We start from the raw sequence: 26,554 nt of genomic DNA, 5'->3' as shown, positions 1-26,554 counted from the left end.
GATAACTATCTTGTGGGAACGACATAGCATCTTGAGGGAACGACATAGTATCTTGAGGGAACAACATAATTTTTTTTTTCTTTCATGGCCGCATTCTGCCACCGTACATACCCCCTTAAACAGATGAACTGCCGGGCCAAAATTGTATTTGGCTTTCATTTATTTAATTTTAATCATGCCTTATGAAAAGGTGATTCAGCTTTTAGGCTCGGAGAAGATTAGCTCATAAATATTATTCCGTACTACAATCAGTATCTTCTAAGGAGGCTAATTAGCACCACACATTTTTTTTAAATTTCTTCCTAGGTTTGCGTTTTCAATTCTTAATTTATTTTTGTATATGTTATTATCAGACACTATAATATTGGATTTACATTTACATTCATGATATAATTTTAAATTTTATAAATTTAACAAGAAAATAGATATGGTACAGCCAATTCTTATTGAAAGAGACAAAATAACAAAAAGGACGCGGGTATAGTAGATTAGAGCAAAAATAATGACAAACAATTGTGAAACTATAAGTCAAATAGAAACAATGATGTTTTTACTTTAAAATGAATTATTTAGAACAAAGATTTTTTTTAATTTTGATGTTAGAAAAAGTTTGTTGAAATTTCAGAATACGGCAGATTCTTTGTTATTTCGAAAATGTCTGCGTTATTCCGCAAAAGTTTGCGTTATATCGCAAAGGTCTACGTTATATCTCAAATGTTTGCGTTATTTCACAAAGGTTTGCCGTTTAGCACAAAGGTTTGCCGTTTAGCGCAAAGGTTTGCGTTCAAACGCAAACATACATGTAGGAAGAAATGTGAGGCGCTGATAGGCTTCTGTAATCTTCCGCCTATACATTAAATCTTTATTATAGGGAAATGAGTAGGTCCGGTAAGGGCCAGATTTGGCCTCAAATTTCAAGTTCATCTGACGAAAGATTTTGGACACTTTTTAAACACTTAAATGTCTATTTCAATTGATTCAATTATTTTTTTGTGAAAGATTTCAACTGATTCACTCATTAAAAACGCTCCTATTCAAGCTTAAATATGAAAAATCTATCAAATATGCCAAAAACTGTCACTTTTCATATGGTTTTTGTCAAAAATTAAAGTGGCCGCATCTGTGTTCATCCTCGACCTTTATACATGTTAAGTATTATCATCAAACACAACTTCTATTTCAATATCTAGAATGAACACGAATGCGGCCAATTTCATTTCAGACGGAAACTGTCTAAAATTTAACTAAAATGCTGAAATTGTGAAGATTTCAGTAATTTAGTATGACTTAATGATGCAAGTACCCGTTATATGTGAATTGTCAAAAAAACAGCCCATATTTATGTAGCAGAGGCATTATACCTTCCCAAAAATAACTCAATGTTTACATTTAAACAATTTTGTAAAACTGCTATATTTTGGGGCCGAAAAGGGGTCTTACTGAACCTACTCCTTTCTCAACTGGACATTCAGTTTGATTTATTCCACTCCCAATTATTTTATTACCTTTTAGAATAAATAGATGTAGATTGTGCGCTTATCCCAGAGATTCGGACACAGATCCAGAGTAACCAACAGTTATAAATAATATAACGCTGCAATATACCAAAGTCGAAATATAAGGCGTGCCGAGCGACTTTAGAAAAAGAGTTCTTATATTCAGTCATTGGCTGAAAAAGTTCAACCCCGCTGATACTTTTTTGCTCTACATATTTAAGCTTTGGTCTAAAGCATAAAATATGAGTAACACAAGCTTTACAAAATTAATTATTTTCATGACAGTATCGAATCGTTAATAAAAGGAGGACTTCTGTTCTATAATCCCTGAGAGTATCAAAACACATGTGTTTCGGTACTGACATACTTTTCACAATTTCGCCGATGATAAAACTTCGAAATTATTTTAATAGAAACTAGTGTTCTAACTCCATAAGGGATAGCTGAACTTACGTATATTTTTCTATTCTTTGTATGTTCCTTTTGGTCATAACGCTTAGCATATACCAATATATCTATACATTATAAAATTGAGAATGGTAATGGGGAACATGTCAAATAGATAACAACCAGACCAAAGAGCAGACATCAAAAGTGGCTTTGAACTAGCTGTCAGTAACTGTGAGTACTCTCAGATCTGTACTCAGTGTCTTTTTGTTGTTGGAATGTAAAAGTACACGGCCAAGTTCACTTGTATGTATAGTATTTGTATTTTTATCCATCTGATGAGTTAATAGATATAGGAAGACGTGGTGTGAGTGCCAATGAGACAACTCTCCATCCAAATAACAATTTATAAAAGTAAACCATTTTAGGCAATGTACGGCCTTCAATGCGTCCTAGCTTTGGCTCACACCGAACAAAAAGCTATAAAAGGCTCCAAAATTACTAGTGTACAACCATTTTACCGGGAAAACCAACGGTCTAATCTATATAAAAAACCGAGAAACGAGAAACAAGTATAAATTCATTTACATAAATACACGACAACTACTGTATATCAGTAATCCTTTTATAATTTTCAACTGATTTTTTATATTTGTTCTTATGTTGTACTGTTACACCACTGTCCCAGGTTAGGGGGATGGATGGGATCCCGCTAACATGTTTAACCCCGCCACATTCTCTATGTATGTGCCTGTTCTAAGCAAGGAGCCTGCAATTCAGTGATTGTCGTTTGTTTCTGTGTTACATATTTGTTTTTCGTTCAATTATAGTACATAAATTAGCCGTTAGTTCTCTCGTTTGAATTATTTTACATTGTCATTTCGGGGTCTGTTATATATATATAGCTGACTATGCGGTATGGACTTTGTTCATTGTTGAAGGCCGTACGGTAACATAAAGTTGTTAATTTCTGTGTCATTTTGGTCTCTGGTGGAAATTTGTCTCATTGGCAATCATTCCACATCTGCTCTTTAATATCAGCCGAAGACCACCAATAGGTCTTAGTTTGCTTTCAAAGTTCTGGTTCTGGCCCGTTCCTGATAAAAGTCATTGAAGTAAGGTGCTTCAGATGTAGACTTTTATTACCCTGTAGAAGACTTTTAGTTTAATGTGTTGCTGGATTGGTATATCATCTACCGTGGTATGTCCCTCATCGCCTGTTATATGCCTGTTATATACGTGTTTAAGCTAAATAATATTACACTATTAATTATAATATCAAAAAAATACAAAAACGGTAGTAGACATCGTTTTTGCATGAACATGCAGGTACGATGGTAAAGCCTTTCTTAACTTGATCGAATTCGAAATAATTTTAAATCAACGGACAATCGTTATACTTTTAATAAAATCGTTTCACTTTAATACATTTCAATAATCAAGATAATAAGAGAAAAGAGACAATAGCGTAGTCAGGGGCGGATCCAGCTATGTTTCAACCACATGTCCCCATTGGAAATGCATTGATTCTCCAAAAAAGGAAAGTTCCAAACCCCGCCCGCCCCCTATTTTGGGATAATCCACTAGTACTACACTTAAACCTATCGCCATTCGTATTTACTTGTTAGTTTTCAGTTACAAGGGTTGATTTCAATATCGTAGCAGCTACACGTAGTGCTACGTAGATTTTGACTATTGAACGTGTAGCTATAGACTAGTTGGTACAGAGATATTGATAGCAGCTACGTAGCCGATACGATATTGAACTCAACCCAGTATCGTAGCTGCTATCAATATCTATGTGACAACTAGTCTATTTAATAATCAAAATCTACGTAGCACTACGTAGCTGCTATATGATATTGAACTCAACCCAGTAGTTTATATTAGATAGACTTCTAAGTACAATTAACCCCAACTTTGTAAGGGGTATAGAAATATGGTTTCACCTGAGCCGCGTTCAATATAGTAGCTGCTACATAGTGCTACGCAGTGCTACGTAGATTTTGACTATTGAACGTGTAGCTATAGACTAGCTGCTACGTAGCTTCTATGATATTGATCTCAACCCAGGCTTTCACATTTCTTGATCGATGTAAGAGAAATATTTCCCATCACTTGTGAAATAGCCCTGGTTTGTGATCAATATCATAGCAGCTAGCATAGCCACTAACTATGTCTTGGGTATCTATCTATGTTGAACGATCAGGGTTGGGTTAGATATCGTAGCAGCTATGTAGTGCTAGGTAGATTTTGTCTATTGAACGTGTAGCTATATACTAGCTGGGTTATGTTCCATATTCGTAGCAGCTACGTAGCGGCTACGTAGCTGCTATCAATATATTTGTTACAACTAGTATATAGCTACACGTTCAATAGTCAAAATCTACGTAGCACTACGTAGTCGCTACGATATTGACCGCAACCCTACTACATAAATATTGATAGCAGGGTTGAATACAATATAGTAGCAGCTACGTAGCGGCTACGTAGCTGCTATCAATTGTAGCAGCTAGTCTATGATCAGTCTATAGCAACTCGTTCAATAGTCAAAACCTACGTAGCAGCTACGATATTGAACGCAGCCTAGTTACGTAGCCGTTAGTAGCAGCTACGATATTGAACGCAGCCCAGTTACGTAGCCGCTAGTAGCAGCTACGATATTGAACTCAACAATGCTATGTAGCTAGCAAAATGGCGTCATTAGTAATAACCTTCCCGACGCCATTTTGTATTCGCTAAATAGAATGATTGGTTAATTGGGCCAGAGTTCAGTTTAATATCGTATCAGATACGTAGCGGCTACATAGTTGCTATCAACATCTATGTAACAACTAGCTATAGGTAGCTACAAGCTCAATAGTCAAAATCTACGTAGCACTATGTAGCCGCTACGATATTGAACTCAACCCAGCAGTTTATATTGGATAGACTTCAAAGTACAAATGACCATAACTTTGTAAGGGGTATAGAAATCTACTTAGCGGCTAGGCTAGCTATACGTGCAATAGCCAATTTCTAGGTAAATTTAGCGCTTCGTAGCAGCTACGATATTGAACGCAACCTGGGCGAATTGTGAAAAATGCCGGGTTGGGTTCAATATCATAGAAACTAAGTAATGCTACGAAGATTTGACTATTGAATGTGTAGCTATGGACTAGCTGGGTTGAGTTCAATATCGTAGCATCTACGTAGCTGCTATCAATATCTACGTAACTGAAAGTCTATAGCTAATACTCACACTATTCACTGATTAATCTTCTTTTTGTCAAATTTGATTGAATTCTCAAGGGTACAAATAGTCTTAAAATGTCTGATGTTGATGTTCGAGGACAAAGGCTCGTTAATCATTATATTGAATTAAACAAGTGAATCTGTGAGTTGTAGACTTCTCACTTTAAGGACACCTCCGTCCACTAAAAGTATATTAAGGTAAACAGGAAGTTGTTGTGTGATGAATCTGAAAACATATCCGACTCATATAAACTTTAAAACCGAATTTCAGAAATCTTTGTAATGTAGTTCCTGAGAAAGATGCGACGAAATATATTCATTGGACGGACGGACAGACCGAGGTAAAAAAGTATACCCCCATTTTTTTTAAAGCGGAGTATAATTACTCGAGGTGATAGCAAGCGATAACATAAATATTACATATTTTATATATCAATATGTATAGAACACGGTGATACATAGCTGGAACCTAGTCTACGTCCGGTCGGAATGGGAACGTTATCTCCGAAAAGTTTCTCAGGCTCCTTACGTTAAAGAACATTTGCAAGAACTCTTTGAGAGCTGAAAAAAGTTATGACTATTTTATATTTTTCTTATAGTATTTGTTATGACATATTGTATAACAATTGCATTATGAATTTATGTTCTTGTATTTTCAAATTTGCAAAAGTATCACCTCCTCCAAAACATCTTAATATATAGTCTTATAAAATATGAATGTTGTTTAAATTTCAATATTGTATGTTTGTAATGATTGTCATGTTATCCAATATTTGGATTTTACACAAGTAAAATGATTTGAATCATAATTAAACTTCTCTGTTTATATGATACAATGTATTCATGAAAGTCATGAAGTGTGTGTGTACACATGTTTGCATTCTTTCACTTTCAAATGTCAGAAGGTGCATTTTAAATGACAGATTTTATTAGCTTGGCACTCTGAGGCTTGGCAAGAAATAATTACAAATCCAGTAGTTCATTACTGATAACAAAATTTTAGTTGTAACGGGCTGTGTGTTAGAGTGTATATATTATAATATATGCATTAAGGACTCAACAACCAATTTTGTTAATTAAAACAGTTGTATTTGTATTACACGTACAAATTATCTACTTAGGATTTATACAGTTTGGATTAATCGGCTGTGCATTGATATTAATCTATTTATGAAATAATAATTCACTTTTGAATCAATGATTGATCGATTTTTGGTTGCTTAACGTCCAGTCGCATATATTTCATGCATGTTCAGGACGAGAACGTCAAGTTAACAATAAAAACAATGATGATGGTCGGGGAAATTTGGACCGCCACTGGAAAATGAGGTTGTATTGGATAGGTACAGAAATTGTGCTTTGCAACATACCACCTACGGATCACTCAAAAATCAAGTATTAATCTATTTACACGAGGCATGCCCATTCTGACGATTGCATCGTGACTGCAAACTTGTACATCCGGCACAGCCAAACGAACGCCCTACTTTGGCAAGCCTTTTACTGCCGGTCGGTCGAAGACCTAGTGACAATATTTCTTTTCCCCAGTCACCGGAGGGGGGGGGGGGAGGGGTGGGAGGGATTTAATCAAACACGACACATGATATTTATCAATTGTAATTGGAGTGACAGTTAAATTGAAAAAATGGTGTTTTCCTTCGTGTTGCAGATAACGTCAAGTTCAGATATACCGCCAACATTGCGCAGGGGCGGATCCAGCCATTTTAAAAGGGGGGGGGGTCCCATCCCAGAGTAAAAGGGGGGTTCCAACTATATGCTCCCATTCAAATGCATTGATCGTCCGAAAAAAGGGTGGGGTTCCAACTCCCGGACCCCACCCCACCCCCTGGATTGTGGCGATTGATTGATTGTTAAGACAGAATGCTAAAATGCTTGGTTAAGATTTTTGTCATGAAATATACTATATATACAGTCCTACATCTAGTAATAATTCTATTTCTACGGGGTTTTTTTCGAAGTACATTCGACTTGATCTAACAAAAAAAATCATTCCAAACCTGTAGCGTTATCTATTGTTCATTAATATAACTGAATTCTTATTAAGAGGATGTTGATTTATAAGTAACAGGTGGGATTATCGTGTGTTAAATCTAAGACTAGACATTCTAGAATTTCGGGCCCATTTTAATATTACATGATTATACAATCATTGACATTTGATTGAGGTTGATACATACAGATTAATAGAAAATGATAATGCTTAGATTATCAAGTTACTGTAAAACTAATGTGTAAAATTGAAGTTCCTTTTCTATGTCTTTTATTCTTTTAAATGTATAATGTGTATAAATAATCTATTGAAGTTGTCCCATCATCACATATAAAAAAAGAAGATGTGGTATATGATTGCCAATGACAGACATTAACAACTATAGGTCACCATACGGCCTTCAACAATGTACAAAGCCCTTACCGCATGTATATTATTTTCTTTCTTTGGATGGTTATCAGAAAAAACTTAAAACCTCTATTATTATTACGTTTACTGTTTTAATAAAATGAACGGTACTAATTTTCTTGCACCAGATGCGCATTTCGACAATACATGTCTCTTCAGTGATGCTCGTGGCCAAAATAATTGAAATCCAATTATGCATGTTACTATCTACATGCCATAACAGATTTATAGCTCTACTTTGCCATTTCAAAACTGAGAAAATATATGAATTGTAAGCTGTAACATGTAGATTTTGTTTTCACAATTCAAGACTGTATACCATTGAAAGTAAAGTTTTTCAAAATACTTGACAAGTCACCATTCTAAATTACATCACTTCGCTCCTTTGATGAAACTGTTGCATATAAACTTTTATCAATACTGAAATGTTACTAATATTATCTTTGGCGTTTTTCTGATGATATAAGTGCGAGAAATACTATAGACAGTGCATCATTTAACTGAATTGACCTGCGTAGGCGTAAACGGACAATAAAGCTGCCATTTCACTTATCAAGCATTTAACCACTTAATCATTTCACCATGCTTGCATGATGTTGAACACGCGCGTCTTATCGATCAGCCCCTTTAACAAATACCGCTGCTTTAAAAGAAATAAAGCTTCTTTCAGCTGCTATCATTCTTATTAATTTTAACTAAAATATTTATTTCTTCCGAATTATTATTAACAAGAATGTGTCCACAGTACACGGATGCCCCACTCGCACTATCATTTTCTATGTTTACTGGACCGTGAAATTGGAATAAATTCTCTAATTTGGCATTAAAATTAGAATGATCTTATCAAAGGGAACACGTATACTAAGTTTCAAGTTGATTGGACTTCAGTCAACTTCATCAAAAACTACCTTGACCAAAAACTTTAACCTGAAGTGTAACAGACGGACGAACGGACGGACGGACAAACGAACGGACGAACGGACGTAAGACCAGAAAACATAATGCCCCTCTACTATCGTAGGTAGGGCATAAAAATGCTTTGCTATGTATACAATCAATAGGTTTTTGTCGGACTATAGTTAAACTCAACATTTTGATTGCAACAGGCGATACACGTATTAATTAATAAACGTCTCTTTATATAAGATAAGATAAGATATATTTTATTTCCAATAGTGGACCCATTACAGGCATAATCAGTACATTGATTTTTTATCACACAATTGCAATAGACAATAAACAAAAATAAAAATAGAAATACGTTTGACAAAAACATGAAATATAAATTGAGTTAATAGTACATGTAGTCACATGTATATCAAAATCTATATATTTAGTGATTATTGACCATGCACTAGAACCAGCATGACATCCATTATAGAAAAGAAAAACACTTTGAGTTAAGTCCTTCCTCGTGGCTGGTGCAAATTAGCAAATAGTATTGTTGTTCATATTATATGGAATGTGATATAACTATTGTTTCTGCCCTTTCTACATATAGTTTCTTCGTATATTGCATCAACCCGTTTAAGAGCATTGTAAATGGTATATTTTCGATCTAATTTTCTTAGATGAATGTTTAATTATTTTGAGAACAAATGTTATTTTGAGGGTGACAAACAAATTCTGTCGCACACGTAATTTTCCGTATATCGTCAAGTTATACGGAATTCCTATGGCCGGCACTAAGTGTGCACCGCTTATTGGGGACCTGCTTCTGTATTGTTACAATTTATTACGAAAATAAGCAAAGACCTTTAAGAAATTTATCCTGCCGAACTGACTTTAAATAAAGATAATGCTGTTGTCTGTTCTATGGTCGGGTTGTGTTCTCTTTGATACAATCCCCATTTCCATTCTCACTTTTAACAATGAACACTACACCCTTTCCTGGATCATGATATCTTTAACGGGAAGCTCAGTCATACCAAAATTTATGATAAAAGAGATGATTTTTCATTTCCCATTGTAATGTTAATTGTCCATTGTTACCATTGTACCTTTGTCACCATCTTATGGTGTTTATATATATCAACTTGTTCGATTCGCTCGTGTAGCGTATTTAATTTCAACGAAAGACATCTCTGTATTACTGAAAAGTTATTACACCAAGGATTTTCGATATCACAAACTAGTCTACATTAGTGTAGAGTAGTATGCTGATCGGAACTGGAACCGCATGGGATTTTGTAGCCTCTGGCCTTTGATAGTCTTGTATATTTTTAATTTTACTACATTTATATATTTTGAAGTTTAGTGTGACGTCCATTTTCACTGAACTAGTACACAATTGTATTAAGGGCCAGTCGAGGACCACCTCCGGGTGCACCGGGAATTTTCTCGCTGACGGTTGAAGACCCATTGGTGGCCTTCGGCTGTTCTCTGCTTGTTGTCTCTTCGAAATATTCCCTAATTTCCGTTCTCAATTTTATCATAATATTAGAAGAGTTATCTGTTTATTTATGATTAAATTAAAATTAAAAAAAAAAAATCTAGTTTATACCCTCAACATATTCCTGTGACAGTCCTTACCTCGTCAGTTTTTGTCTTAATAAGATATTTAATCCGGAGAATATGGTAATGATGATAGATATTTGATGTTAAATTATGTTTAATTATAACCTTCATATACTTGAGGTAATTTGCATGTGTAATTGTTTAAAATCCTACATTGATAAAAGCTGACTGACGACCTATGTCGTGTATTCTTTTAAATAAAATTGAGAATGGAAATGGGGAATGTTTCAAAGAGACAACAACCCGACCATAGAAAAAACAACAGCAGAAGGTCACCAACCTTCAATGTAACGAGAAATTATTAAAGTATTTTGTTGAAACACTATAAATCAAACACGGCTTATCATATTTTCCGAAACCAAACCATTATGTTATGCATTTATCTTTTAATCGTGAACAACAGAAGTCTTTTTTTTTAAATCTCTGATAACCAATTTCTCTTACACCCCATTTACACTGGCAACGAAATTGGAGCGATCTTTATTTGAATTGATCTTAAAATGACCAGTTCGCGTTTACATTGCACAAGCAAGATCGTCTTAGTTAATCCAGTGCGTTTACACTATAACATAAAAAGCACCGATCTGACCTTTATTTCCATATCTAACTATAAGGGATGACATCAAAAAATCAATGAAGGATGAAAAACTTAATTCAAATAGTTTGGGGGTAGGGGGTCAAATTGCTGCAAGTTTTGTATAAATTGATATCGATTTTACATATATCCTTATCGGTCAATCAATTTTTCTCAAATTAAGTTAATAGGGGGGTAGGGGGGTTAGTGAAAAAACTATATGAATTAAGTTTTTTATCCTTCATTGAACTTTTGATGTCGTCCCTAACATTCACCGGGAAAAAAAGATCGATCGCAATCAATCTAAACGTTTACACCAAAAAATAATCGATTCAAATAAGAATCTTTTTCAAACCACCTCAAGAGGTACAGTCGGTATATAGGTATAACCCTTTTCCGTTAATATTTCCTTGCGACCTGTCAGATACTGACAATATCAATTCAGATAGTGAAATATGCTGCATGTAACCTTTTATTGTTAGACCATAACGGAAAGAAGTGTTACATTTTGTTAATTAGGTCTTTCCACTTTTCTGTGGAAAGACCTATTGTTTTTCTTCTGATTATTAAGTCTTTCCACTTTTCTGTGGAAAGACTTATTGTTTTTGTTCTGATTATTATTATTATTATTATTATTATTATTTTTTTTTTTTTTCCGCCAAATTTTGTTCTTGCGATAAATGTTTGTTTCACAATATGTCGCTTAAATATTTCTAATATTGTATCGTATAGTTTATGCGCTTTTAAATTTCACCCTGCTAAGCCAAACCATTTACTTTGTAAGAGTTATCTCCCTATTCACTGTTTATCTTCAGAGCGCATCTCCTTCGTAACAAAAAAAGATATCGACGAAATTCTTTCTACAAATTGTTTGTTACATCCTATGGATTTTTTGGCTAATTTGGATTGAAGCGGTTCGATGAAATTTTATAGGAGTAATCTACCTTTACGGAATAAATTTGTCGGTATGTTTTTTTAACTCATAAACCGTTAACCATATAACCCTGGAATGTTTTTATTTGAGTCCCCTGGGTCCTAACTTAGAAAATTAGGTCAAGGTCAAAGGTCAAGGTCATATTTTAGATTTTCATATGTCTTTGATTTCCCTATAATTCTTGAATGGTTATAGATACAGAAAATTTAAGCAGTGAAAAATGCTTAGTACTTCAAGGGGCAACTTTGTTACAGTATGACTGTATTGGTTTTACCATTATGTAAGGGACATAACCCCCATTGATGGTTTATAAAAAACCATTATTAGGCAAAACTCTTAAACAAAAGGTCCTTGGCCCATAGGGTCTTTTGCAATGACATTGTAAAGCAATGACCTTGATAAAGGTCACAAGGTCAAAGGTTAAGGTCATCTCAAAGTGTCGATTTGGCTACACCCGGTTGGTGATTTAACCTGGAGCCGATTTGGGCCTGTTACCTGTTACCTTATCTGTAATTTCCGCCTCTGTCAGGCGCATCATACGGTGTAACTTGGGTGTTGGTCAACGATTTTACCGTCAAAATTTTCTTCAGGGAATTTGTTAGACACCTCCTCCTTCCTACGCCCTTTCAATTTATGTTAGAAATGTAATTATAATTTATACTGCTAAATAAAAGATCCACTATTCTGTTCTGTTTTTGTAGTATTCCTCCACTATCTTGGAGAACCGTTGTTTATTATAAATATTTGTATAATATACAACGTAATACGTCCACTACTGTTCTTCTTTTGGACTGAAACACCACCTAATCGTCTGAGGAGATACTTATTAATAAAATAAGATATAGATACTTATTAATAAAATAAGATATAGATACTTATTAATAAAATAAGATATAGATCCAAGAATTAAAATTATTATATAAACAGAAATGCAAAGATCTTCATTACAGAATAACATTAATTTTAAAGACATGACAAATCCGGAATTTATATCCAGACAGGCCCGGGGTTGTTAAAGTATTAGAAAAGTTAGTCCGGTTTCCACATCCGCTTGCATGCTCGCTTTGCATACAGACACTGACTTATATCTCACAGGGTTTGACATTTCGAAGTTAGTTTGTACATTATTGAAGAAACAGTTTTCTATCGTCATTCATCCATCGTTCTTAAGTTTAGGTAAGCACAACGAAGTATCCGTTCACTGGTTATTGTCAAGGACGTGCGTATAATTCACGCCCACAGACACAGGCATTTGTTTATGAATTTATAATTCTTTGTTAATATCCATGGGAAGGTCGACTAACTATATAAAACTTCTGTCTATATCATATGGACAGTTGACCTTCCCATGGATAAAAAGGGTCCTTGTTATTGTTAAGCTTTTTGACATTACTGCCATTAATAGGAAATAGAAGCGACTATACATGTACACCTTGTTGCTAGATGCTATGAGGTATCAGGTCCGTTTGTGCCAAAAACACTTCCGCAGCCTACACATTTACGCCTTGCATGTTCCCACCAAAGGTCTGTTCCCACTCTCACGTTTGCATCCAATTTTAAAGAAAATTCTAGTTGAATAATTAGAAAAAAGGGATTGTTGTTTTTTAAATTTAAAAGGGCTCTCCACGGTTAGTTCGGCCATATTGGATAGGGGCAGATTTTGTTGAAAGAGGTGGAAATAGTATGAAAGTATGGGAAATCCTATGCGTGTTTCCAAGCAACAGCTCTGTTTTAATTATGTTTTCCCGTATTTTTCACACCATTTTAACCTCCATTATAAAAATCTGCCCCCTATCCGATATGGCCGAACTAACCGTGAAGAGCCCTATTACGTTGATGTAAATACTGCATGTATCCAGATATAAACATTGGTAAGTTGTTCACCTAGGGACATTTTTTTCTTACTTTTTCTGAAGACTTAGGTTTGATTTTTTTATTACCATGTATTACATGTATTAAATTGTCAAGATTGGTTACTTTAAATTCACCTAATCGCTATTTATTCCATTCCGAATAAGTTCTAAAATTACACAACTTTTTCATCCAGTTGAAAATATAAATAAGCTTTATTTAGAGTTGACAAGGTATATAAACATAGACAAACATAAGCTCTAATGAGCTTTAATGAGCTTTTAACCGACATATGTCATGTATTTGAATTTTTTAAGAATACAACATTTATAACAAGGCACTGGCTACGGTTACATGGAAATGTAACAATAATAAAAATATTATTGTTACATTGGAGACTAATTCATTGTAATTGCCGGAATGCATTGTTGGGTAATTAGGAACCGATTAATTACGAATGTAACAATAATTATTGAGGCTACGGTTACATGGCGTTATTGTTACATGTTGAAAAATAGCCAATGCACGAGGGGGCTAGTAATATGTACTAATGATAATAAAAGTTAAAGACATTTATTTTATATACAATATATACAATAATAACATGAATAACATACAATTTCTTGATTTTTTTTATTTACAATGACAGTTTCTTCATAATCAGTCATTGAAGTGGTTTTTGGAGCATGTTCAAGTCCGACAAATTTTGATGAAACAACTCCAAGCAATATTCGTATATATAGGTATATTGGTTAAAAAAGGGGGAAAAATACCTTTGGTTTGGGTGAGCTCTATCTGATTTTGAAACGAAATTGTTGAATAATGATATTTATTATTTATTATTATGAAAAGTATTATTTAGTGCATATGAAAAAATTTAGCAACAAAACTATAGAAGATTTAAAGGGATAATTCGCGATTTTTCACTTTTCATCGTATTATGTTCATAATACCATAAAAAACATATTCACCAAGTTTTATTTTGATATGAAAAGTAATAAAGAAGAAAATTGGGAATTACTAATTTTATTTCTTCAAAACTGCCTGACTTATGTGACGTAGTTTAAGTCTTTTGCATGCCGGGAGTGAAATTAATCTCATTTAAGTCTTGTTCGTTAACCATCTTATAACGCTATTTAAAGCGCATCGACGACTTTTGGTGTAGCTATTAACCAACGAAAAGTAAGTGATAGCCATGCAACTTTGAAAATTAGATTGAAGGATTTATGTGTGGATTTTTTTATACGAATTTTAGTAATTAAAGTAAATAATACAATAGATCATTTTTATGATTTTTTTTCTACAAATACTTTAAACAAACATATGAAACTGACATGATCGATAGTGTATTAAAAATACATGTTTTTGCTTCATTCCAGCAAACATTTTCACTTGCTTGTACTGTGGAAATAAAATGTGTATTAATTTGTGACACTTAGTGAATGTTGAATGCGTATTAAAAATCAAGGTAATTAAAAGATTAGCATTATATAATTCTAATCTTTTGATCTTCATTCAGTGACATCTAGGCGTCACGGTTCACCATTTCAGGTGTGAACAATATTTCGTAAGAATGATATACGGGAGTCAGTTATAAGAATCAAGATTAATTTACGGGAGTAATAAGGTCGCACAATAACTGAATAGCTGTTGTATATTTTTATATATTTTGCATAAGCTCACTTTTAAATGAATTATGACTTCTGATTACTTTTGTAACAATAAAATACTGAATTATTTAATTGAATAAATTTATAAATAAAAATAGCCTTCTTAACACGAGCGTATGAACTAAAAATTGTACTTTTTTAAATTAGAATCTGCAACCTTTTATAATTCAAACAAATCATTAACAATTACAATTATATAAATTAGTCCATCCAAAGCGATCTTTATTTCGGCGTTTTGCATTTGCGCCGATCTGCATTTCATTTGCGCCGATTTTTTCTTTCATTTGCGCCGATTTTTTTTTTCATTTGCGCCGATTTTTTTTATAGGTAAATAACAGGTAAATTACAGGTGAAATGATATAAGAAGATATGGTATGAGTGCCAATGAGACAACTCTCCATCCCAGTAATGTTATTTTCATTTATCATTAAAGACCTCTTCCGTTAGCCAGTTGTACATATGTTATGAATTGTCAATCATAACATGTATAAAACTGTTGTCTTCTGCTTAAAATCAAGAAGTAAAAACCTAAGACAAAAGCACTTTGTTTATACTTAAATGACGAATTAAAAATATATGTGCAGCATTCAAATCCATAAAATCGGAATACATTCAAATCATAAATCTGTTCTTGCCGAGTATGTTTAGGCAACACATCTAATATATTCCTTTCTTATGATTTCGCATCTTCTATATTTGGCGTATTAGTTGACCGTTATGGAATGTGTACTTGCACGTTGTCTAAGAATGTATGACATTTGTCATCAGAAGGAGCGGAGCGTCAGACAATGTCAAACGTGAAGCAGTCATCGATTTCATTTAGGGAAAGGAATGGTAACCTGAAACATTGGGATAACCATTTACCAATTGCAATGTCACTTGATTTGTCTTTATACTCTGTGCTCAGCCAATATAAAAGTATAAACTTACCTGTAACTTACCTGTAAATCCAATTAGGAAAAAATATAAAATCGGCGCAAATGAAAAAATGAAATTGGCGCAAATGAAAGAATGAAAATTTTCAAAATCAGCGCAAATGTCATACGCCCCTTTATTTACCTATTTAGGAATTAATGTTCTCATCAAAATATTTTAAATCTCACAACGCATGAATACGTCAGCTATTTAAAAAAAAAAAGATGTTTTAAAAAATTGACAGGAAATTTAAGGATCTTCTTGGAATGGAATAGAAAAATTACGAATAGATATTCTTTTCAAGTGTGAAAAACGTCAACCAAATTTATTTATAATCGGGAACGTCCTTATTCAAATAGTCTTCGTCTCACAACGTATAATACTGTAGCTATTTGACCAACGATGTTTAAAAACAAAAGACAACGAATTTAATGTCATCTTTCCCTATTTTTGAATTTAATTATAAGTCTGTTCAACTGGCAAGAATACCCCAAAAGCGGACAAGCAGTTTATTCTTTAAATTGCTGTCATTGAATATCAAGAAAGAAAATAAATCCCGAAATTGATTTGAAACTTTAATATTCAATAGTTTTCCTAGAAAATATTCACATCCCTTGGGGAGTATTAGTGTACGTCCAGTTGCATATATATTACATGAATGTCGGAATAATTGTGATGATGACGAATTTCTTCCTTTATTCGAGAACAATCTAATTGTCATTGATATATAAATCTGTGATTTTACTATGTTCATAACTTCGATGAACAAAAGCAAGTTATATATCGACCTGTATTTAAATCAAATTGGTTCTCTCCTTCTTCTTCTTCTTTTTGGTATACAATAGTCTATCGAATTCGTTGATTACATATACTGTTGGCATACGTGGACTAGTCTATTTACAGAACTTTTACCCCAATTTACACAAAATGTATGTTTCTTTCTTATGTTCAATGTGTATACATGTATATATTTTAAATTGCGCTATATTTCCGTAACTTTCTATCCAGGCGTATAAACGAATCGTCGACAAGAGCGTACATTTTTTTAAATCAATATTTCTGGTATGTTCCAATCTGTCCTGTACTATTGACAACGAGTATACATTACATTTTCACAAATTAACCCTTGGAAAAAATATGTAAATAGATTTTTATTTCTTCAAATCTTTTTTTTTTTGGTATTATTTATATTTTTATAAATAATATTCTATACACCAGAAATGTTATTTATAAACAAGCGTATGAGTTAAGTAATGACTAGTATATTATATCACTTTCGACACGCAAGACAGAGATGTATATTATACACCTGATAGTTCAAAATGGAAAGTTTTAAGTAATCGGCCGTGTACACTGATCAATACCTACAGGAGTGAAACGATGCATGAACTTGCAAGCCCGACAGGAAATCGATTGAATACCTGGACGTGTCACCTCACACCCCTCACAATACCTTGGGAAGTAATACCTTTAGCCATGCTGGTGATCAGATGAGGGAAGATCCGAATTTATTTGAATAAAGTTTATTACTTTATAGAATTATGAACGAATAAGATTTTCGAAAACAATTTTCACGGAACACTTATTTATGATTTGAACTTTGACTTTTTTAACTAATTCAAATATTACAGTTTAAAAATAACAGACTATGGTTATTTAAAAAAATAAAAACATTTTCCGTATCAAGTTAGTTAGTCAGATAAAACAACCGTACGATTGACAAGATATCGACAGGCAATTACGACTACATCGGTTACTGTAATTTTGGTCCTTTGTGGTTTATAGACATATCGTAATTTTTAATCCGTGAAGATGACAAAATGGCGGAACGTAGAGAATTGATACTCAAAATTTAAAATCGATGGTGATCTCTTATCTAGCGGAATAAAACTAAAATATCTATAAATTTGAACATTTTTATACAGAATGGACATAATATCAATTTTTGATTTTTTTGCGAAGTTTCCCTTTAAGTTTAATAAATCTAGCGTACATTGCTGTCATATTTTGATGTAACAATAACGCAATGTAACTGTAGCCTCAACTTTGCAACTTTGCATTCCGGCAATTAGTCTCCAATGTAACAATAATATTTTTATTATTGTTACATTTCCATGTAACCGTAGCCAGTGCCTTATAACAATACAACACATTGTATCTTTTCCAAAATAAAAATATTCTTTTAAAAGTTTGCCAGGTTTGTTAAAAACTTTGGTTTTAGATAGATTAAGATTGACCACTAAACATTATTTAGTACAAAATTTTGGTAAATCATCAAGTCGTTTTTGAAGACCTGCCATGGAACTAGAAAAAATAACAATATCATCTACATACATGAGGCAGTCAATCCTGTGACCGTTTATATCAACAGCATCTTAGCTTTCCTTAAATGCATCCGGTAAATCATTTATGAAAATCTTGAATAGGTTTGGACTTAAAACTTGCTTTTTGAGAATAAAAAGTAGGAGTAAGCACATCACCTCCATTTGTATTTTCACGCTTTTTTGAAATAAAAAAAGCAAGCATAAAGTTTCCCACCTTTCATACTGGTGTACTTATGCATTATAGTTTTTGATACAAACATGTGATCCGATGTCCTACTTTTACTTGAAAAACCAATCTGACATGTATTTTGTCGTTATGTATGACGTCATGAAGTCATAATGGATTTCAATATTGACCCTCAATATACATGATATACATAGAAATAGAGATATTGCGTCAATATACCTCATATGTACCTTTATTCTCAATTTCATATTGTCTTCTGTTCTCCGGACAATATGCAGTAGCGTCATGACTATATGAATTCCAGTCAATGTTTGTTGTATGATAATACTCTTTACATTTCAATGAAGTAAGAATTTATAAGTAGATATACATGTAGGAAGATGTGGTATAAGTGCCAATGAGACAACTCTCCATCCAAGTCACAATTTATAAAAGTAAACATTACAGGTCAAGGTAAGGCCTTCAACACGGAGCCTTAGCTCACACAGTACAGCAAGCTAAGAAGGGCCCCAAAAATTATTAGTGTAATACCATTCGAAAGGGAAAACCAACAGTCTAAACTTCATAAAAACTAGTAAGGAGAAACACTTATGAACGACATACAGTCAGGGGTACTATGTGTACAAGTTTTTTTTATTTACTTGAAGAAGTGAAAAAAATATACAAATTATATTATAAGTAATTAAATGATGTTTAAATAATCTCTCTTTAATTTTCTCAAAAAATTACTTGTATAATAATAATAGTTTTTCTTACAATCCTACAAAAATTTTCAACTTATGAGATGTGAAATCAGGGCTTTAATGATTTTTCCCAGGTAAGCTCATATTTTTTAATTAGAGTTCAATGTTTTATCTCATTTATCAACTGAAATTACGATTATCCCAATATGGTGATGGTAGATATAGGTAAAATCTTTTCTTAAATGTAGAATGTTTTTGTCAATAGTTACTCAGCTGCAAGGTTTATCTATACCATTTCATCATATTTAAATCGTAACGGTGCACTGGAATTGTCTAAGCGCTTTAAAAATTGCCATTGAAAAATTCTGGATGATTATCGTAACTCGGAAAAAAGATAATCGTAATTATGGTATTTAAAAATGAAAAGATAATCATAACTGGAAAGTGTTTTATTGATATTGACACTAAAAACGTATATCTGATAGCATATTATGAAATTATGGCGATGAATTATTTATGAAACGTTCCAACCAAGGTTGGGCGGTAAATACCACCCCCGGTATTTACCAGTGGTATTTACCGGTATTTACCGCCCCGGACAATACTCCCCAAGTGGTTAATACTGGCAAATACTGGTCAATTGAAATTTTCATGGTTGTTTCTACTATTAATTGAAGTAAAAACTTGATAAAAAGTCAAATATACTTAAACTTTAATCTTTATGCATGTGTCAGCTTATAAAATTAATGAATTGGATATGTTTTATTCATTTATAACACTTATTCTTACTGATTTAAAATTTAGTTATTATGAATTATGATATTGCATACTTAAGATATATATATACAAATTTACATTTTATTTCAACATTTTTAAATTTATATATTTTTATTCAAAATGTATGATTTTACAGGTAATTAAAATTAAAGGTAAATTAAACTACAGGTAAATGAAGTTACATGGGTCTTTTTACCTATCACCTGGCATTGCTAGGTGTGAAAATTTAATTACTAAAACAACAGCCTCCAATAAAAGTTGACAGTGCATGGGTTGAAAGTAATAAAATTGATATATGAAGACTCCCTTAAACAATAAATTATTTCCTGTCTATTTAAGTGTGAGATAAAAACCTTCTTCATGCAGGAAATGGACATTTGAAGAAGGGACAAAAAGTCTTTCTTTTACTATAATATTATGTACACATTAATCAATGTAGATCCCTGTTTGAATTTACAATAGAATTAGAAATAAAAGCATTTAAAATGATTTGAACACTTTCTTTATGAATTAATTATTAATAGTAATTATAAATGACCAAGTAGATAGTGGTTTTTATAGTAATGACCACTCAAAATTCAATCGACCAGTATTTGCCGGTATTTCCCAGTATTTGCCAGTATTTCCCGGTATTTACCGGTATTTACCACTGGCATGGTCAATACTAGTATTGACCGCTTTTTTGCCAACCTTGGTTCCAACATCTTATGACATTTCTTTTTATGCATATATTATTAATAGTTCTTATGAAAACGGCTACATACTAATATATCATAAAATTGGAAGGGTGAACAAGCTTCAAGAAATTTGGAAATGGGAAAAAAAACGAACTATTTTAATATACAGAAATCTAAAAGAACTAGGTATGCCACAAAATATGTGAATGAGCGATGGAAATTATGATACATGACAATAATTGTCAGGCGACAGGCGTGTGTCACCCTACACCAGATTTCTGATTGAGACAGTAAATAAGAATTAATTTATCCTGAAGTAAATGATATAGTTAATATTGTTTAAATTCATACATTGCAGGTGGCTATATGGGCTATTTCTGCTCCCGGGAAGCCACTGTTGATTTAATTCTAGAACATATCCTATTATGCCATAACGAAGAAGGAAAGGCATTTAGTATTCGTCAAAAACAGTTTGGCGAGAAATTAGGGGCTACAGTTTTCATGACACTTTATTTTTCATGGATGATAACACAACTTAAAAGTCATAAAGAACAAGGGATAACTTTGAAAATTAACACAACCGACAAAAAGATTAAAATTCATACATACTCGGTATATATATGTAAAGTATGCTGCATACATATGCATGGAAGATATTGTAGAGAAAAATATTGAAGGTACTTAACAAGGAACATTTTTGTATTTGCATACTTGCCATATAATTAGTACTTTTCTAGTAAATGAAAACAAAAAATATTTAAAATCATACATGTATTATATCAGTATAAAAGAGAAAAAAGTGAATTCAAGGGTAAAAATATGGACGGCAATATTTATTGAATTATAAGGAAAAGGGAAATATGAACACTCATATCTCCCGATAAAAGTATCAACTAATAAATCTGATAATGCAGTCATAAAGTTATTGATGGAAACTTTTGTTCATTTCGCACATAATTTTAGTATAAACGTATATATTGGAGGCAAAAATATGACATATGAAAATGTGGTATACGTGACTTTCAATTTGAGCAATGAATTGAAAGGATTGCACTTTTGGGATATGGGATATAACTTATCCATCCTTTTTCTCCCCGCCCCTCAAAAAGAAAAACAAAACCAAACAACCAACAAACAAAAACAAACTTAAAAGCGTACACAACATTGAAACTTTGAAAAAAAATAAGGATATCTACTCACCACAATAACTGACTTTTCCATATATCTTTAACAGGTACATGTATATATCAAAAGATTATGCATATCGTTGTCAGTTAATATGAATAAAAATGTATAGGTAAATTTGTCCTAGATATTAACCTGGAAGTTTCTTTATTTATTTTTATATGCGTTAATGTCATTGTTAAACTAAACATTTGCATTTTTAACACACAAAATACCATTGAAATACTGAAAGACACATTCATTATGTTCATGATGTTTCAGTTACTTTTATCATGTTTATCCGATAAAGAAAATTACGATTATCAAAGAAGAAAAATACTATAGAGTTATGATTATCATCCGGAATTTTTCAACAGCTATTTTCAAAGTGCTAAGACAATTCCAGTGCACCTTTACGATTCAAATATGATGTAATGGTATAGATAAACATACATTTAAGAAAAATGAGTATTAAGATTTTTCCTATATCTATACCGTCGCCATATTGGGATAATCGTAATTTCAGTTACGATTATCTCTTTAATACCAGTGATTAATTCAACAAAGAAACTAATTGCATAAAGATCTGAAGTATTTGCGCAAGGTCTTCAAAAATTGCTCCTTGGGGGCTTGTAAATGAGCAGTGTTCTGAAGATAAAACCAGGAAGCAATTCCCCTGACATATTTTCTGTATGCAAAGTGACCTCAGTGTGACCCATCTTGTAAAATTCCCATGATCGCAATACGCATGGATGTCCTTAAAATAAAGTTAAACTATTATCTGAATTTTTATGTTAAACACGTTCTCAATTGCCATGCTTTTTTGTTTGTATTTTGTCCATTGTTTACGAACTGGTGACAATCTTTAAACTTTGGGTTCAAAACACGAACTTCAATTACCTGCCATATTTTCACAACACAGACCGATTGAAAAAAAAAATTGACAATTATACGAAATTTACACGAAAAAAATGATAACTGTGTGCTCAAAAGACTAAGTTCATGATTTTTGTATCCATTGGTTCAAGAATTGGAAGACCATTATTTTTTACCGGTCACTCCTTTCTTATGACTTTAAGTATCCTACAAATTTACTTATAATGTGTATATTTTTTTTCTACTTCTAAGTAAATAAAAATAACTTAAATAAGTAGTACCCCTGACTGACATAAATAAACCATAAGATTCATTATGTTTTCTTATTTATTTTCAGATAATTAGCATTGGAGAATAAGCATTTGACTGGTCTTATGGTCACAGTTGGTTGCATCCTGTATAATTTAGTAAGGATAATTCAAGAACAATGTAAAACATTAGACAAATCTTTTCATACCATCAGGTGCACATGACAGATTTCTTAATTAAGCACATTCATGACATTTGAGACCAAAAATCTAAAAAGTTGCCAAAAGATCATAGTCATTCAACACATCTGAAACCAAAAATTTAGAATACAAACAATTAATTTCATTAAACACTTTCAAAAACCAAAAGTTTAGGCAGCTAACAAAAGTAAAGATCAATAATATTGAGAATGGAAATGGGGAATGTGTCAAAGAGACAACAACCCGACCAAATAAAAAAAAACCAACAGCAGAAGGTCACCAACAGGTCTTCAATGTAGCGAGAAATTCCCGCACCCGGAGGCGTCCTTCAGCTGGCCCCTAAACAAATATATACTAGTTCAGTGATAATGAACGCCATACTTATTTCCAAATTGTACACAAGAAACTAAAATTAAAATAATACAAGACTAACAAAGGCCATAGGCTCCTGACTTGGGACAGGCGCAAAAATGCGGCAGGGTTAAACATGTTTGTGAGATCTCAACCTTCCCCTATACCTCTAACCAATGTAGAAAAGTAAACGCATAACAATACGCACATTAAAATTCAGTTCAAGAGAAGTCGGAGTCTGATGTCAGAAGATGTAACCAAAGAAAATAAACAAAATGACAATAATGCATAAATAACAACAGACTACTAGCAGTTAACTGACATGCCAGCTCCAGACTTCAATTAAACTGACTGAAAGATTATGATTTCATCATAATCAAACACATTTGAGATTATTTTCAGAAAGCAAACAAATATGTTGGTAATTTTAAACAGGAAAAACATAGTCAGTGAGGTAATAAGACACATTTGAGACCAAAAGTTAAGAAAGCAAAGAAGTTTTAAGTATTCTTCCTTGGACACAAAGGAACCCTTGCCCACATTGACAAATTTGTTTTTTTATTAGTGTCTTTCTTAATATCCTGGGTTAATTATCAATTGAAAATCCAAACTTTGTAAAGAAATATTCAGTGTAGTATTGTCCACTCTTTAATTACAAATATATAACAATATGTCAAAGCTAAATGGTATTTTTATCCCAGTTGCAGTAACTACTGTAAATTCAGAAATTAATGCGAGGGTTTTATTATTGCGAAAATTGCGACAGAGTTGTAAACGCAATAAATTAAACTCGCATTTTGAAATATTTTATTTGAATTTAACAGGAATTTTCTCAAAATCGTAAAAATTAAAATCGCATTTAAGTCTAAAATGACAAAATCGCAATATTAAATGCACGCAACAATTTCTGAATTTACAGTACTATTTTATATTGATACTGAAAATATTAGTGTTAAGAATTTGTCAGTTTTATTAACTTTGCATTTTGATTTTCAGATCACAATATAATTACTGGAGAATTTGCAGTGAAATTAGCTAAAGGTCACAGTTGGCTGCCTACTTTATATCCTGGTAAGGATAACTCAGTCAGAACAAAACAAAGATTTGTGATAAAACAAATCCTGTTATGCTTGCAATATGCACATGACTGGTTTCTTACTCAAACTCATGTAAGACCAACAGGTTAAACAATGAAAAAATAAATGGTGCCTACATTTAATACATTTAACGCCAAAAGTTAAGAATCAGACATGTAAAGGTACAGTATTCTAAGGACATACTGGGATTGATAACTTTGAGAGGCATTGTGTCTGACATGACAGTCTTAAGGACAGACACAAAAACCAGGTGTGATATCATGCTGTTTAGTAATTAAGGTTACCTGAATCATGAAGCATGAATGATAAACTCTTAAAAGTCTTCATCAAACACATTTTTATTATCAAAAGATTTAATAGAAAGCAAACACATATAATATGTATAAAGTTACCTCCACCTATGTAATAGCAAAAGATTTATGAATTCAATAATACTTAATTTTAATTGTAATATACTGATTGGCATGTCCACAACATGAGTCTAAAATCACATCTTTTACATCACCTACTACCGGGCTACAGTCCATGCTTAATGCAATGTTAACTGAAAAAAATGAACATTCTTTACCCATTGGTGCTTACAAGCACTTTTATTAATGTTTTGTCCCTTAATAACCTAATAGGATATTTTTTTTCTGTTCTCTTACTTAAGTTTGTCTCAACTAAATTTAATAAAATGCATCTATAATGTTTGTGAACACTGAATTAACCCTTTATAATGTTATATGCTAGCTGGGGCAGCATCTGTGTCCCTATGGACACATTCCCTAATATTTATCAACAAATGCACAGAACTTAAAACTTTAGTCATGATTGTAATGCCAATGTATATGCTATACTTAAAAACTTTTTCTCTTATAGGTCACAGTGAAGTCCTTGAACTATAAATCTGGTTGTTATTCCTGGATACATAAACAGATTAGACTTGGTAGGAGTCATTTGAAAACAAAGAAGAATATATTGTAGATGTATATAATATAATTTTGTTTGATCTTAATTATGGATGTAAATTACCATGAGAAGAAGGGAAGGCTTACATGTATGCCCTTGCCCATGTTGCCCCAGAGCAAATGAACATTTTAAAATGATACATCTTTATGTAAGAAAAAAATGTTTGTTTTGATTACTTCATTGCCACTATTAAGGAAAGAGCTATTTCAGTATTATGTATGGATTCACATTGATATGAGACACAACAGTGTTACCTAAAAAAATTGAAATTATAATTATACATTGCTCTTCAACTTCATACTTGGCCTTTATAAAAAAAAATATTATAGCATCACTGTTGAGTTTTTTTTTATAGATGAAGTGCACGTCTGGCACAAATATCAAATTTCAATCCTGGTATCTACATTTATGATGAGTTTATTGTAAGGTCTTCTATGATGAGATGGATAAACTTCAACCCAAATAAAAAAAAACAGGATTGAACTTTATAATATAGCAATATTATCAGGCTTGTTGTGAAAAAAGTGTAGTTAACATGATTAATGAATGCTATTGTCATTTTATATTAAAGCAGACTAACATCTCCTGGCTTCTCCAGTGACATTTGAATGTTAAAATTGTTTTTCCATCCATTGGACAATGAGTTCAACCCATTGAGGCTTTTTTTTTTTACTTCTTCAACACTTACTCATTATTTTTTATGCCCCCCACTAAGCGGAGGATTTTATACCCCTTGTCTAAGCCGAGGGGCATTAAGTTTTACCCTTCAGTACATCCTAAAGTGGTTTTCCTATCTCTAACTCAAGTTTGCCTCAACCAAATGTTATGAAACTTACACACAATTCTTATTTTTAGCAAACTTAGATCAAGTTTGAATTTTTGTGTCGCAGATGTCACTTTACCACTCTTGAGTCATGCCCTTTACAAATTGAAAATTTACACAATTTTTTGTTTGGTTTCTGTTCTCCAACTTCAGTTTCCTCAACCAAATGGTTTGAAACTTTCACACAATGTTTATAAG

The 26,554-nt window shown here is 32.5% G+C and overlaps 1 long non-coding RNA gene across 1 annotated transcript; it reads left to right on the top strand.

Annotated features, from left to right (window-relative positions):
* The first annotated feature begins 12,597 nt into the window (after positions 1-12,597).
* Positions 12,598-25,861, top strand: LOC143050977 (uncharacterized). The gene is made up of 4 exons (XR_012970520.1): positions 12,598-12,737; positions 23,023-23,092; positions 24,482-24,556; positions 25,444-25,861. It is a non-coding gene; the product is annotated as an uncharacterized LOC143050977 (long non-coding RNA).
* The last annotated feature ends 693 nt before the right edge of the window (positions 25,862-26,554 follow it).

Source organism: Mytilus galloprovincialis, chromosome 11 (assembly GCF_965363235.1).
Source record: "Mytilus galloprovincialis chromosome 11, xbMytGall1.hap1.1, whole genome shotgun sequence".
NCBI lineage: Eukaryota > Metazoa > Mollusca > Bivalvia > Mytilida > Mytilidae > Mytilus > Mytilus galloprovincialis.
Note: the sequence above shows the minus strand (reverse complement) of the source record. Positions and strands in the feature narration are given on the sequence as shown.